This window comes from Prionailurus viverrinus, unplaced genomic scaffold, assembly GCF_022837055.1.
Source record: "Prionailurus viverrinus isolate Anna unplaced genomic scaffold, UM_Priviv_1.0 scaffold_42, whole genome shotgun sequence".
NCBI classification, from domain to species: domain Eukaryota; kingdom Metazoa; phylum Chordata; class Mammalia; order Carnivora; family Felidae; genus Prionailurus; species Prionailurus viverrinus.
The window spans coordinates 4,034,083-4,047,616 of NW_025927609.1; positions in this window are offsets into that span (position 1 = coordinate 4,034,083).

Below are 13,534 nucleotides of genomic sequence, written 5' to 3' on the forward strand. Positions count from 1 at the left end.
TGTACTGTATTTTGTTTGGAGTCGTGGTCTCTCTGGTATATTTTGGGCGTTGACGACCTCGATCGGCAGCGTATCCGTTTCTGAGAGTAAAGACGAAGCCGTTCTGTGTGAGTAGCAGGAGGGGCCGCCAAGGGCTGTGAGAGCTCTGGTTTCCCCGGCGCGTCCAGGCTGCTTGTGGAACGGGGTTGGCAGTGAAGCTGCAGTTCCTGGGGCGCCCCAAATGCGGCACCGTTAAACCACATAAGCAGCAGCTTTTGCCTATCTACCTTTTCGTCTGCTGTTCACGTTAGTTTTTGAAATGCCGACGGGGCAAAATGCGCGCACAGCACGTTTACTCCAGGTTGACATGTCAGCAGTAATTTTCAGGGCTTCCAGGTTGTGGCGTCGTCTGCCATCCTCAGCGAGGCCCTTCCGTGATGCCAAGATGGATTGCCTTCTTATGTCACTAGCTTTCCCCATCAGGGGGTATGAGTCGTGGTCGCCGGGCTGACTGCGGGAAGGGAAGGAGCCTGTCCGCAGTGGTAGCCAGGCTCGCACCCGGCTTGCCCCGAGCCCTCTTCCTCCCCGGAGCCCCTAGCCCCGTCCTGGGGGCCCCTGGCCAACAGTTTCGGGGTCACACTGCACCCAGAGGAACAGTATATAACCTCTTTGTCCCGATCTGCTTTAGCTGTGCTGCTCAGTCGGCCACCAGGTACTCTTTTGTTTAAAGTGTTTACTGTGCCCTTTTCTTCACAGTGACGACCGGCCTTTCTGGTCTAGGACTGTTGCAGCCCTGTGGCGTCCTCCTCGGTCTTAGCACACACTCAGTACGGTAAATGCCTGTGGTGACAAAACCACGTCTCCAACATGTCATGCTTTCCCCCCACGAGAGGCCCAGCCTTGGCTCTGGTAAGAACGTGGGCTCTGTGGGCTCTGACGGGTGAGTGACCAGAAAGGCTCCTCCAAGGCATATGTCTGGAGAGGGAGTCTCCCCGTGCTGTCACAGGGGCACCTTAAAAAAGTGCCTGGGGGCTCTTGGGTGGCTCAGTCGGTTAACATCTGACTTCTGCTCAGGTCGTGATCTCACAGCTTATGAGTTCAAGCCCCGCACGGGGCTCTGTGCGTACAGCTCGGAGCCTGGAGCCTGCTTGGGATTCTGTGCCTCCCTCTCTCTCTGCCCCTCCCCTGCTCGCACTCTGTCTGGCTATCTCTCTCTCTTAAAAATAAATAATAAAACATTAAAAAAACTAAAATAATTACAGTCTGGTGCAGTCCTGCTGCAGCATGAGTTTGGGGGTCCTGTGATCAACCCTCGACCCCGTCCTCCGAGGTAGGTCCCTCGGTCGGTCCTCTGACACCACATTAGCACACCTGCATCTTGCCCGGCGGAACGTCTTAGATCCCACTTACTGGTGTTGGCATTTCCAGGGCACGCTTCCTGACCCCTCTCCACCTGCTCCTCACCCCTGCCCAAAGAAGGCGCCTAAGTGTTCCCATCAAACCCTGAAGAGCCAAACACTCTCATCACCTCGCCACTTTTCTGTTTTCCCCGTACGTTCCAGGGCAGGGCTGTTTCTCGTCTTTGCGTTTCTAGGGCTGGCCAAGGGGAGGGCACGTTAAGTGTTTGATAAGTCCAGCAAAGAAATCTTGTCAGAGGCTAGACACAGCCAGTCCGTTTATTCTCAGGCAGTGTTAGAACAGCCCGCTGAGTCTCTGTGCACATGTCCCCCAGATTCCGAGTCAGCCGCTCAGAGACCCAGAGCGCATTTAATTTTTACGCAGTTCTCAGTAAACCCGAGGAAGAGCGGAGGTGTCTAGAGGGCTGGCCTCAGATCGATGAGTCCCTTGCCCTTTGTAAATGCCGCGCACCCTTGTGCTGCTCTCATTGTTTTGGGTGTCTGGCGGGCTGTATGAGCGTCCCTGGCCCTGCCCCAGTGCCCATTAGGCCACCCTGGTGTGGTGGTGGGTTGTCCAATCTACTCCGTCAACCTAAGAAGAGTGATAGCTAATTGCTAGCTACTACCAGCATATAGTAGTAACTACACTGAGTTCTTTTTTTATTTGTTTTTAAGTGTATTTATTTATGTATTTTGAGGGGGGGGTGGGAAGAGAAGAGAATCCCAGACTCCGTACTGTCAGAGCAGAGCCTGACGCAGGGCTTGAACTCACGAACCGTGAGCTCACGACCTGAGCCGAAGTCAGACACTTAACCGACCGAACCACTCAGGCGCCCCTCCGCTGAGTTCCTGGTGCGTGCACACGTGTGTGTGGAGGTACGCGTAAAACAGTACCAAGCTCGCTTTCCTCCTCCATTGGGTTTGACTTTCCCTTCCCCAAGCTCACATAACCCAGGCCTCTCATCTCCTTCAGTCTGGAACGCGTCTCGGTGTTTCTTTGACTTTCATGGCCTTGGCCATTTTTAACGATTATGGACCAGCCATCTTGGAGAGCGCCCCTTAACTGGAGTTTGGCATCCCCTCCTGATCAGACCCCAGTTACATTTTTTTTTTTTTTGTACCAGAACATCACAGAGGCCGTGTTCTTTCCTTTTCGACCCGTGCGTGGCGGGCAGTGCCTGTCTGCCCTGACACTGGTGGTGTTCATTGTACCATTTCTCCTCTATGCTTTCCCCCTTTGATAACTATTTTGTGGAGAGATATTTTCAGGCTATGTAGAATCCCATTTTTCGTCTCAATTTTACCCACTAATTTTAGCATCCATTGGCTTTTTTTGCCCGAATTACTTTTCTTAATTTTTTTTTTATGTTTGTTTATTTTTGACAGAGAGAGAGACAGAGCATGAGTGGGGGAGGAGCAGAGAGAGACGGGGAGACACAGAATCTGAAACAGGCTCCGGGCTCTGAGCTTTCAGCACAGAGCCCGATGTGGGGCTCAAACTCACAGACCACGAGATCATGACCTGAGCCGAGGTCAGACGCTCAACCGACTGAGCCATCCAGGCGCCCCCTGAATTACTTATCTATAGTTGTTGCCAAATGGAGGTTTTCTCATACCTTCATGCCTTCTTCATTTATCTGTGGGCTCTCTACTGCAAGAAAAAATGGCTGTTATGCCCACTAATATGCTCATTGCTTTTGTGTTGTGGACTCAGGGATTCCTAGTCTGTTCAGTGGGTTATAGTCAGTTGCCATTATTCTCTAAGTTTCAGTGTTCGAAGCCAGTGGGAGCTTCAGACTGGCTCCCCTGACCTGTGACATGTCCCCCTCGTTCTTTGAGTACTTTCTTGCTTCTCAACAAGGTGTTCCAGACTCACCCTGTCCTTTCCCTGCCAGAGCCCCCAAATCAGGCATTTCTCTAAAGATTCTGGTTCCTTTTAGTAGAGACTCTTGTTTGGGGACCAGGATCTGGGCATTAAGTGTGCTCATTGATGCAAGGTGTGGATGTGCCGGGTCCTTCAGTAGGCAGGCTTAAAGGGACACACACACACACACACACACACACACACACACACACACACACTGACATCTGGATTTATCTCTGAATCTTCTAGACCTATCTGGATATGTGCAAATCACCAATAGCTTCAATTCTAATCCAACACCCAGATGGTTCATTCCATGACTCCCTCTCTGTACGTTTATCCCTTCCTTCTCTGATGGTGAAAAACCAAGCTCCCATGGCCTCGGTCTCCCTGTGTGTAGCCAACCTCCAGCCCCTGGGACCTGCCTTCCACATGCAGGCTGACTACCAACCTCACAGGATTTACCTAATGGCTTTTTAACAAAGGGAGAAAGAAAGGAAAGAAGACAGGGAGGGAGAGAGGAAGGACTGTAATTGTCTATTTGTCTCTCTTCTCCCTTCAGTTCTACCCATTTGTGTTTCTGTAGTTGAATACCTGCTATTAACTGCATACCGTACAGGAGTGATTAGCTGACCCATTATTTATAAATGAACTTCTTTATCTACCATGAAACCTACTTTGTTTGTATTAATATAACTACTCCAGTTCTCTCTTGACAAGTTTCAGCGTGGTGTATTTTTTCCATTATTTCACCTATTTGTGGTTTTTTTTTTGTTTTTTTTTAAATTTTTTTTTTCAACGTTTATTTATTTTTGGGACAGAGAGAGACAGAGCATGAACGGGGGAGGGGCAGAGAGAGAGGGAGACACAGAATCGGAAACAGGTTCCAGGCTCCGAGCCATCAGCCCAGAGCCCGACGCGGGGCTCGAACTCACAGACCGCGAGATCGTGACCTGGCTGAAGTCGGACGCTTAACCGACTGCGCCACCCAGGCGCCCCTCACCTATTTGTGTTTTTATAGTTAGTATGTTTCTTGCAGGCAGCATGAATTTGGGCACTGATTTTTTAATCCAATCTGACATTCTCTCTCTTTTTTTTTAAGTTTATTTATTTTGAGAGAGACAGAGACAGCGCAAGTGGGGAAGGAGCAAAGAGAGAGGGAGAGAGAGAGAATCCCAAGCAGGCTCTGAGCTGTCAGTGCAGAGCCCAATATGGGGCTTGAACTCACAAACCATGAGATCATGACCTGAGCTGAAACCAAGAGTTGGATACTTAACTGACTGAGCCACCCAGGCACCCTTGACATTCTCTGCCTTTTAATCAGAGTATTTAGATCATTTCCATTTCCATTTAACATCTTATCCATTTTCTGTCTATCCATTATGTGTTCCCTGTTTTCTCTTTCTCTTTCTTATTTTCAATTAACTGGGGTTTTTTTTTTTTTTTTTTGTGATTCCATTTCTCTCTTTGGTTGGCTTATTAGCTATAACTTTGTTTTATTATTTTAGTGGTTATGTTACAGTTTATAGTATTCATCTTTGCCTTTTCATGGTCTATGCTCAAGGAATATCCTGCCACCTTACATATGACATAAGAATAGATGGCATGTGCTTCCTTTTCTCCCTTCCTGGTGTTTGTGCTATGATTGTCAGATGTTCACTTCTGTGTATGGCATAAGACCCACAATGCATTTTTATTGTTTTCACTTTATTTTTTTTTAATTTTTTTTAACATTTATTTATTTTTGAGACAGAGAGAGAGGGAGCACGAACAGGGGAGGGTCAGAGAAAGAGGGAGACACAGAATCCGAAACAGGCTCCAGGCTCTGAGCTGTCAGCACAGAGCCCCATGCAGGGCTCGAACCCACAGACTGTGAGATCATGACCTGAGCTGAAGTCGGACGCTTAACCGACCGAGCCACCCAGGCGCCCCTATTGTTTTCACTTTAAATAATCAACTAAATTTTAAAGAAATTCAATTAATAAGAAACAAAGTATATTTACCCATGTAAATTTCCATTTCTGGTGTTCTTCATTTCACCTGCAGATCCAAATTTCCATATGGTATCATTGTCCTCTGCCTGAAGGATATTAACATCAGTATTTCCTGTAGTGTAGGTCTACTGCTGCTGAATTTTTTCTGCTTATGTATGCTATAGTCTTTATGTTGCCAATCCTGAGAGATAGTTTTGCTAGGTATAGAATTCTAGATGGATAATTCTTCCTTTTAGTACTTTAAAGATGTTGCTTCACTGTTTCAACTTGAATTGTTTCCAACAATAAATCTTCAGTCCTTGTCTTTTTCCCCTTATACAGAAGGTATCATTTTTACTCTGGCTGTTGTAGAATTTTTCTCCTTGGGGCTCCTGGATGGTTCAGTTGATTAAGCATCTGACTCTCGATTTCAGCTCAGGTCATGATCTCATGGTTTGTGCGTTTGAGCCCCACTTGGGATTCTCTCTCTGCCTGTGTCCCTCAACTCACATGCTCTGTTGCTCTCTCTCAAAATAAATAAACTTTAAAGAAATGTTTTCTCCTTATTACCAATTTTATACAATCTGATTATGATGTACTATGGTGTAATTTTTATGGGGTGTGTGTGTACCCATATACACCTGGGTTCATTTAATTTCTTAGATGTTTGAATTCATAGCTTTTATCAGATTTGGAATTTTTTCAACCATTATTTTTTCAATTTTATTTCTTTCTTTCCTACCCTCTCTTTCCTCTCCTTTCAGGACTCCAATCACACATTTATTAGGCCATTTGAAATCATCTCATAAATCACTGTTGCTCTACTGAATTTTTCTCCCCCCCCCCCCCCCCGCTGTGTTTCATTTTGGGTATTTTCTATTGCTATACTTCTAATTCACTAATTTTTTTCCTGCAAAGTCTAATCTGCAGTTGACCAGCTGATGTAGTTTTCATCTCTAGAAGTTTGATTTGGGTCTTATTTATATCTTTTGTGTCTATACTTACTGGGTTCCATCTTTCCTCTAACTTCTTGAACATATGGAATACAGTTATAACAACTTTTTAAAATGTCCTTATATACTAATTCTATCATCTGTTCTATTTCTGGGTTGGCTTCAATTTATTTCTTTTCCTCCTGATTCTGGGTAACATTTTCTTGCTTCTTGGCATATCTGGTAATTTTTTGTTGGATAGCAGACATTGTGAATTTTAACTTGTTGAGTGCTGGGTATTTTTGTATTCCTATAAATGTTCTAGAGCTTTGTTTAGGGGATATAATTAGCTTACTTAGAAACAGTTCTATCCTTTTAGATTTTGCTTTTAAACTGTGTTAAGTGGGATTGGAGCAGCATTTGATATAGGGCTAACTTTGCTCCACTACCGAGGGAAGCGCACTCCTTCTACCCAACGTCCCATAAATTATTTTAAGCACTGTGTGAGCTCTAGGGATGGTTCCCTGCAATCCTTTCAGGGGATCCTCTCCCCAGCCTCAGGAAGTTCCTTCACACACATGTATTGATTGGTACCTGACTAAGGAGTCAAGAGGCCTCTCTCCGTGCAGCTCTCTCCTCCCTGGTACCCTACTCTTGAAGCCCTGGCCACTGTCTTTCCTGGACTCCCAGCTCCAGCTCAGTGTGGGGACTGCTGGTTTACCTCATTTCTTTCTCATCTCTCAGTGGTCACTGTTCTTTGTCGTCTGATGTGCTACATTTTCGAAACCGTTCTTTCACATATTGTGTCTGGAATTTAGTTGTTTCATGGAGGATGGTAAATCCAGCCACTGTTCCTCCATTTTGGTCAGAAGTAGAACTGAAGCTTATTAGTTTAAAATCAATAGGTTTGTTAATGTGTCCTAAAGCATCTAGCCCTGGATGTCCATGCCTGTACTCTAAAATCTTGCCTTTGGGAATTTTTCCAAAGTCCAAGCATGAAGGAACTCAATAGAGATTTTCTCAAACTTGACCCCAAAAAAATCACATACAGATCTCACTAAATGAAAACTAAATTTATCCCCTCCTCAACTCACCCTTAGTCAGGTCCCCAGAAGCCTATGTTCACCTCAGTACCATGAGATAACGACATTGGAAAGTCAGGATGAAATCTTAATTTGTACCACTAGAAATAGAAAGTTTGTGTGTAGGAAAGCAGAGGTTTGGTCCTAATGATCTCAGTGATGAAAAGGAGATTTTCACAGGCATTAAAGTTGGATCTCCAAGTTGAGATCATAGAGTTTATTAAGAACCAATTTCTGTTCACAAATTCAAAGACCAAAGATAGATTATGGAATAGTATGTAATGTTTGTTGTTATTTTTGTCTGATTTCTCAGTAAAGGAAAAGGAAAAAGTACAAAACACCCTACTGGCCCTTTCACTGAAAATAAAATAATTTATACCAAGTGTTGTTGGCTCTCTAAGAAGGGCTGCGCTCCACTTCTAGCCCCTGTCTGCCCACATAATTCTGGAAACATCCAGGGAACTTTTCCCAATTTGTCAGACTGAGTGGTTGGAAAAGACTGTAGCCTGCTGCTAAGAAAAGGCTTTACACAATGCAGGGGTGAAGCTCATTCCATGGAAACTGATTTTGATTGGTCCAAAGAGTTATGGTTGAAAGTTACCAGAGCTCAGGAAGAGTCTTATAATTCATACAGCTTGGAAACTTTTTCCTTTTTGTGGTCCCTAAAAAACACTTTTGTGGTTCCCTGAAAGTACCATAAGCCCTAAACACTGTGCCTAATGGACAAGTCGGCCCTCGTTAAAGGAACAAGGGAGGCCACACTGTGCCAGGCAGCCAGAAGCAGGTCCCCAGGTAGACCAATGGAAGCTTGGGTTTCCAAAGTTTCTGTGGGAACATTATTCAGTGCATGGCAACCTCCCAACAATTATGTTTATTTTTAACCTGATAACCAAAATTAGGAATTCTTATTGGGATTTAAAAAAAAAAAAAAAAAAATATATATATATATATATATATATATATATATATATATTAAGGGGCATCTGGGTGGCTCAGTCAGTTGAGCATCTGACTCTTGGTTTTGGCTCATGTCATGATCTCATGGTTCCTGTGCTGGCAGCACAGAGCCTGCTTTGGATTCTCTCTCCCTTTCTCCCTCTCTCTCTGTCTTTCTCCCACTCATACGCTCACTCTCTCTCAAATGAATATTTTAAAAAACTATTTTAAAAATAAGGTACTTTCATTTCTGATACATGATGAATTAGGTGCTCTAAGGAGTTTCCCACTTGGGAGGCACTGGATTCTCAAGAAGGTTCGCTTTCTAATGAATTGCCAGACCCACAAGAATTAAGGGTGTTTTCCAAGTCCCCTTCCCAGCCCACCCCTGAGAAGCCCACAAAACTCGAAAGCTGGACAGGAGTCAGGTTGCCCGAGGGTGGACGTCCTGGCATCACTGTCCAGGAACAGTAGGCTCTGGGACAGTGAGGAGGGGGGAGAGCCTGACCCTGTGGGGCAGGGGGCTGATGGAGTGTGCGGAAACGTGTTCTTGATTTCGGCTCAGGCCATGATCTCACCGTTGGTGGGTTTGAGCCCCACATCAGGCTCTCTGCTGATAGTGCAGAGCCTGCCTGGGATTCTCTGTCTCCCTCTCTCTCTGCCCCTCCCCTGCTTGCTCTCTCTCTCTCTCTCTCTCTCTCTCAAAATAAATAAATTAATGTAATTAAATTTAAAAGACTCAAAAAAAAAAATCAACAAAGTTTGCAAGGTTGGCCCTTGGCCGGTGTCTGGGAACGTGGATTTGGGGCGAGTCCTCACTCTTCCCAAATGTGGCTCCCCGCGCCTAAACTGTTTGTACAGATGATGGGGTTTGTGCTGAACACCTGGTCTCTGTGTGGGAGTCTGGAATTTCGCTGCCTGCTAGGCAGCAGGTGCTTACGTGACCAGCCCCCAAAAGAAACACGGGCACCAAGTCTCCAGTGAGCTGCCCTGGCAAACAGTAACGCACGTGTGTTGTCACCAATTGTTGCTGAAGGAACTTAGCACACCCCGGAGCGACTCCGCTGGGCGGGCTCCTGGAAGCCTGATCCTGGCTTCCTCCAGGTTCCAGTTCATGCACCTTTTCTCCCGACCGATTTTGCTTTGTGTCCTTACACTGCAATGAATCATACCCACGAGGATGACTATGTCCCAAGTCCTGTGAGTCCCAGCAAATCACCAAGCCTGAGGTGTGGCCTGGGGGATCCCAACACATGATTTCAAGTCCCTGCCACCTCTGGCTCACAACTGAATCAGGCTCGGACGGTGGAGCGTCCGACTCTTGGTTTCGGCTCAGGTCATGAACTCGCAGTTTGTGAGTTCGAGCCCCGCGTCAGGCTCTGGGCTGATGGCTCAGAGCCTGGAGCCTGCGTCCGATTCTGTGTCTCCCTCTCTCTCTGCCCCTCCCCCGCTCATGCTCTGTCTCTCTCTGTCTCTTTCTCTCTGTCTCTCTCAAAAATAAATGAAAATGTTTAAAAAATAAAATAAAATAAAATAAATAAATAAATAAATAAATAAATACTGAATAAATTTAAAAAGCACACTCTGTATGAAATCACCCCAAGTGGAGGCGTGCATGAGTCTAACAGCCCCAGCCCCGAGGTCACAGTGGACACGTAAGGACACAGAGCCGATGCGCGAGGGTGGCAGAAACAACCAGAGTCAGAGCACCGAGAGCAGCAGGCGTTAACAGCTGCCAGGCGCACGGCGCGTATTTATGAAACACGGAAAGAAAAAAAAGTGAAAGGGTACGATGAGAAATAACTCAATGTTATCAGCAGTGAACAGGCAGACTTGAGAAAAGAAACAACTGGAAACTTCTAGAAGAAAAACAGAAATGATTTGAAATAAAACAACCCAATGAACGGACTGAGTGTTGTGTCCTCCCCCAATTCTTATGTCGAGATCGAATCCCTAATGTGATGTGTCTGGAGGTGGAGACTGTGGAAGGTGAGTAGTAGGTCGCGAGGGCAGAGCCCTCGTGAAGGGGATCGGGGACCTCGAGCAAGAGACCCCAGAGAGCGCCCTCGCCGTTCCCGCCACGTGAGGACGCGGCACAAAGACGGGTCTGTGAACCGGGAAGCGGATCCCACCAGATGCTACTTCTGCCGACGAGGGACCCGGTTTGCCTTCCCACCTAAAACACCAGACAAAATATAGGAGCCCACGGTCCTCAAGACGCCAGACCCCAGGCAGCGAAGTGACAATTCTCAAAGAACTTAATGTTATGAAAACACTAAATGTTTCATACTGTTTACTTTTAATATTTGATAGCAATATTTTCTTTAAGTAGGCTTCGCGCCTACGGCAGAGCCCAACGCGGGGCTTGAACTCACAATCTCGAGATGGAGAGTCGGTTGACACTTAACCAACTGAGCCACCCGGGCACCCCTGATAACAATGATATTTCATGTTAATGAGAGAATTGCCACGTGTCGTGCTTTCCCTTGATCCAGTGACAATTTAGGTAATTTCAATGTTGTTAAAATATTTGACGTTCAATGTTATTTAATACTGAAATAATATTTAATATTAATCTCATAATTTATTTTATACTAATTTATTAAATCATTTGGGATCATCACTTGGTCAAAAGAAATTGCTAGACACAGCAGTTATCTGAATTGAAAATAAGATAAGCAAAGAGGTAGATCTTGAACGTACTAATGATGATTACAACGAAGTCTGTTTACAGTGTTAGTAAAAACTTAAATTTAAAATAATGTTATAGGGGCTCCTGGGTGGCTCAGTCGGTTGAGCATCCGGCTTCGGCTCAGGTCATGATCTTGAGATCTGTGAGTTCAAGCCCCGCGTCCAGCTCTGTGCTGACAGCTCAGAGCCTGGAGCCTGTTTCGGCTTCTGTGTCTTCCTCTCTGTCTGCCCCTCCCCTGCTTTCTTTCTCTCTCTCTCTCTCTCTCTCTCTCTCTCTCTCTCTCTCTTAAAACTAAACGTTAAAAAATAAATAAATGTTGATATTTTGTTCATCAAGAATTTTTTTGCATTAATTTAGATTTTTAAAATAATCGCGTTAAAATTGTATTCGTGTTCACCACTGAGCATCTGGAGCCCGGGCAAGTGACCCCTTGTCGGACTCCTGTCCTTAGCCCTGGGGCCCAACCTCCATCCTGAGCCATCCACCTGCCTGGAGCAGGAAGGCAGGGCAGAAGTCACATGGCAGCCTTTCCACCTGCCGTGTTTGAAGACTCGTGGGTGTTAAGGCCACGCCGTTGTTCACCGGAGCGCTTTGCTGAAAGAAAATAAGGTTGGACGTTAAAGTTTATCAGAGCTCCTGATGTCCTGGGAGAGCACAGAGGCTTCTAGAAATGACCACGTGTCATCCTTAGGCAGCCGGACGCGGAGATTACAAGAAAGGACAGCTGACAGCAGTGACCCCGTGGGCCCCGAAGGTGCTGCCCATGGGAACGGGGAAGGCTCTGTCGTCGCAAAGGGGCCCGCTGCTCTCTGACAGGTGTGGCAGCGGCATGTGGGGACCACGAGGGGCCAGTGGCTCTGAGACCCGGCTCTGTGTTAAAATCACAGGGACTGTGGAGAAACACATAGTCCCAAAGGGGAAGCAACGGGACCCCCGTGAGCAGCAGGACGGAGACAGGGGTGTGCTCACGCAGAGGGCGTCGGCAGCCACGAGGACACGACAACCCGTACGGCCCGCTTACGTAAAGAAGCCAGCCAAAGCTACGCTGTTAGAAGCCATTCTCTGAGGGGCACCTGGGCGGCTCGGTCAGTTAAGCGTCCGCCTCTTGACTTCAGCTCAGGTCATGATCTCACGGTTCATGGGATCGAGCCCCACACGTCGGGCTCTGCGCTGACAGCGTGGACCCTGCTTGGAATTCTGTCTCTCCCTCTCTGTCTCTCAGAATAAATACATAAACATTCAAAAAGAAGAAGGAGACAAAATCATTATCTGGCTATCTTCGGAGGGGGTGAGGGGTAGTGACCCAGGGAGTCTGTGGGTCACCTTTAGATTCTTGATCTGGGTTCCATGGGTGTGGCCCACTGGTGGAAACCTACTGATCTGAACACGTGATTCATGCACTTCACATGATACCTCAGTGGATGTTCAAACAGTAAACACAACACCTACAAGCCAGAGGCCCCACCGCAGAATTTCTGGGGGTGAGCCCCGATTCCAGTCAATTCTACGGTGCCACCAAGGTCGCGAACAGCTGATTGAGAACAGCGCCTCGCACACTTTAATGTGAGTGCAAATCACGCGGGCACCGTGTGAAACTGCAGCCCCGCTTTCCGAGGTCTGGGCGGGGCCCAGGATTCTGCGATCTTGTTCTTGTTAGAACAGCCTCCCTGCCAGGCGAGGCTGGGGTCCGACCCGGGGCCGCGCCCCAAGCATCAGCCAGATCAGCCTCCAGGAGAGCCTGGGCACCTGCGAGTTTAGCCAGCACCCCCTGATTCTCAGGCAGACTCGAAAAAACACGGGTTAAATCCCCAGTCGCCTCTGCGGATGATGAGAAGTTCTGTAGAATTCGCTGCTTTTCTGCAAATGAGAGAGCTGGCTTAAGGGGTTTCGGAAGCTACTTAAAAATATATAATGTTGCAAAGAGAGGAGGAGAGGTCAGCCAAAGGCAGGAGCACAGTCAGAGCTGGTGGCGGGGGCTCAGGGCCGGCGAGCTCTGTGGGCATGGCCACCCCTGCCCCGGAGAAGCAGAGGGTGATGACGGGGTGAGGACCCCTGAGACCCACTCTCCTCTCCAGGAAGGCTCAGCAGAGCCCCAGGCCCTCCAGGCAGCTGGGGACGGAAGAGCCTCCTGGGGCCCCAGATGGAACGGCTCAGGGGAGCAGCCCTCCCCTCCGCCCTGGGGGCCCCATCTCTATCTGGCTTTGCATCTCCTCCCCTCATGGAACAAAGTGGGAACAGTGGGACTGGTTGGGGAGTGTTGGAGCAGCAGGGCAGGACCGCCTTCGGGTTCATCCGGGTCAGCGCTTCGGGCACAAAGACCTTGTGGCTGTGACCACAGGATCACTGTCCCCGGGCTGAGTGAGCGGACACAGGCGTGCAGTGGGCAAGCGGCTGTCCGTCCCAGGCCTGTTTCTGTGAGCCCCGGCCTCCCGGGAAGGGCGTGTGGCTCTCTGGCGGGCAAATCGGAGCAACAGACAGCACGATTAGGAAGAACCCGCCTGCAGGAGACAGCCCCCTCCCCGCTCAGCCCTGCCTGCGTTCTGGTGCCTGGATCTACCCGATCGGGGGGCTCAGCATTAACACGCCATCCCGGCCGACGGGCCTCCGGCCCAGTCCTCCACTCCGCTCCCAGGGGCCCGTGGTGACAGCCTGGCTTGCTCATTACTCCACCCCCAGCGG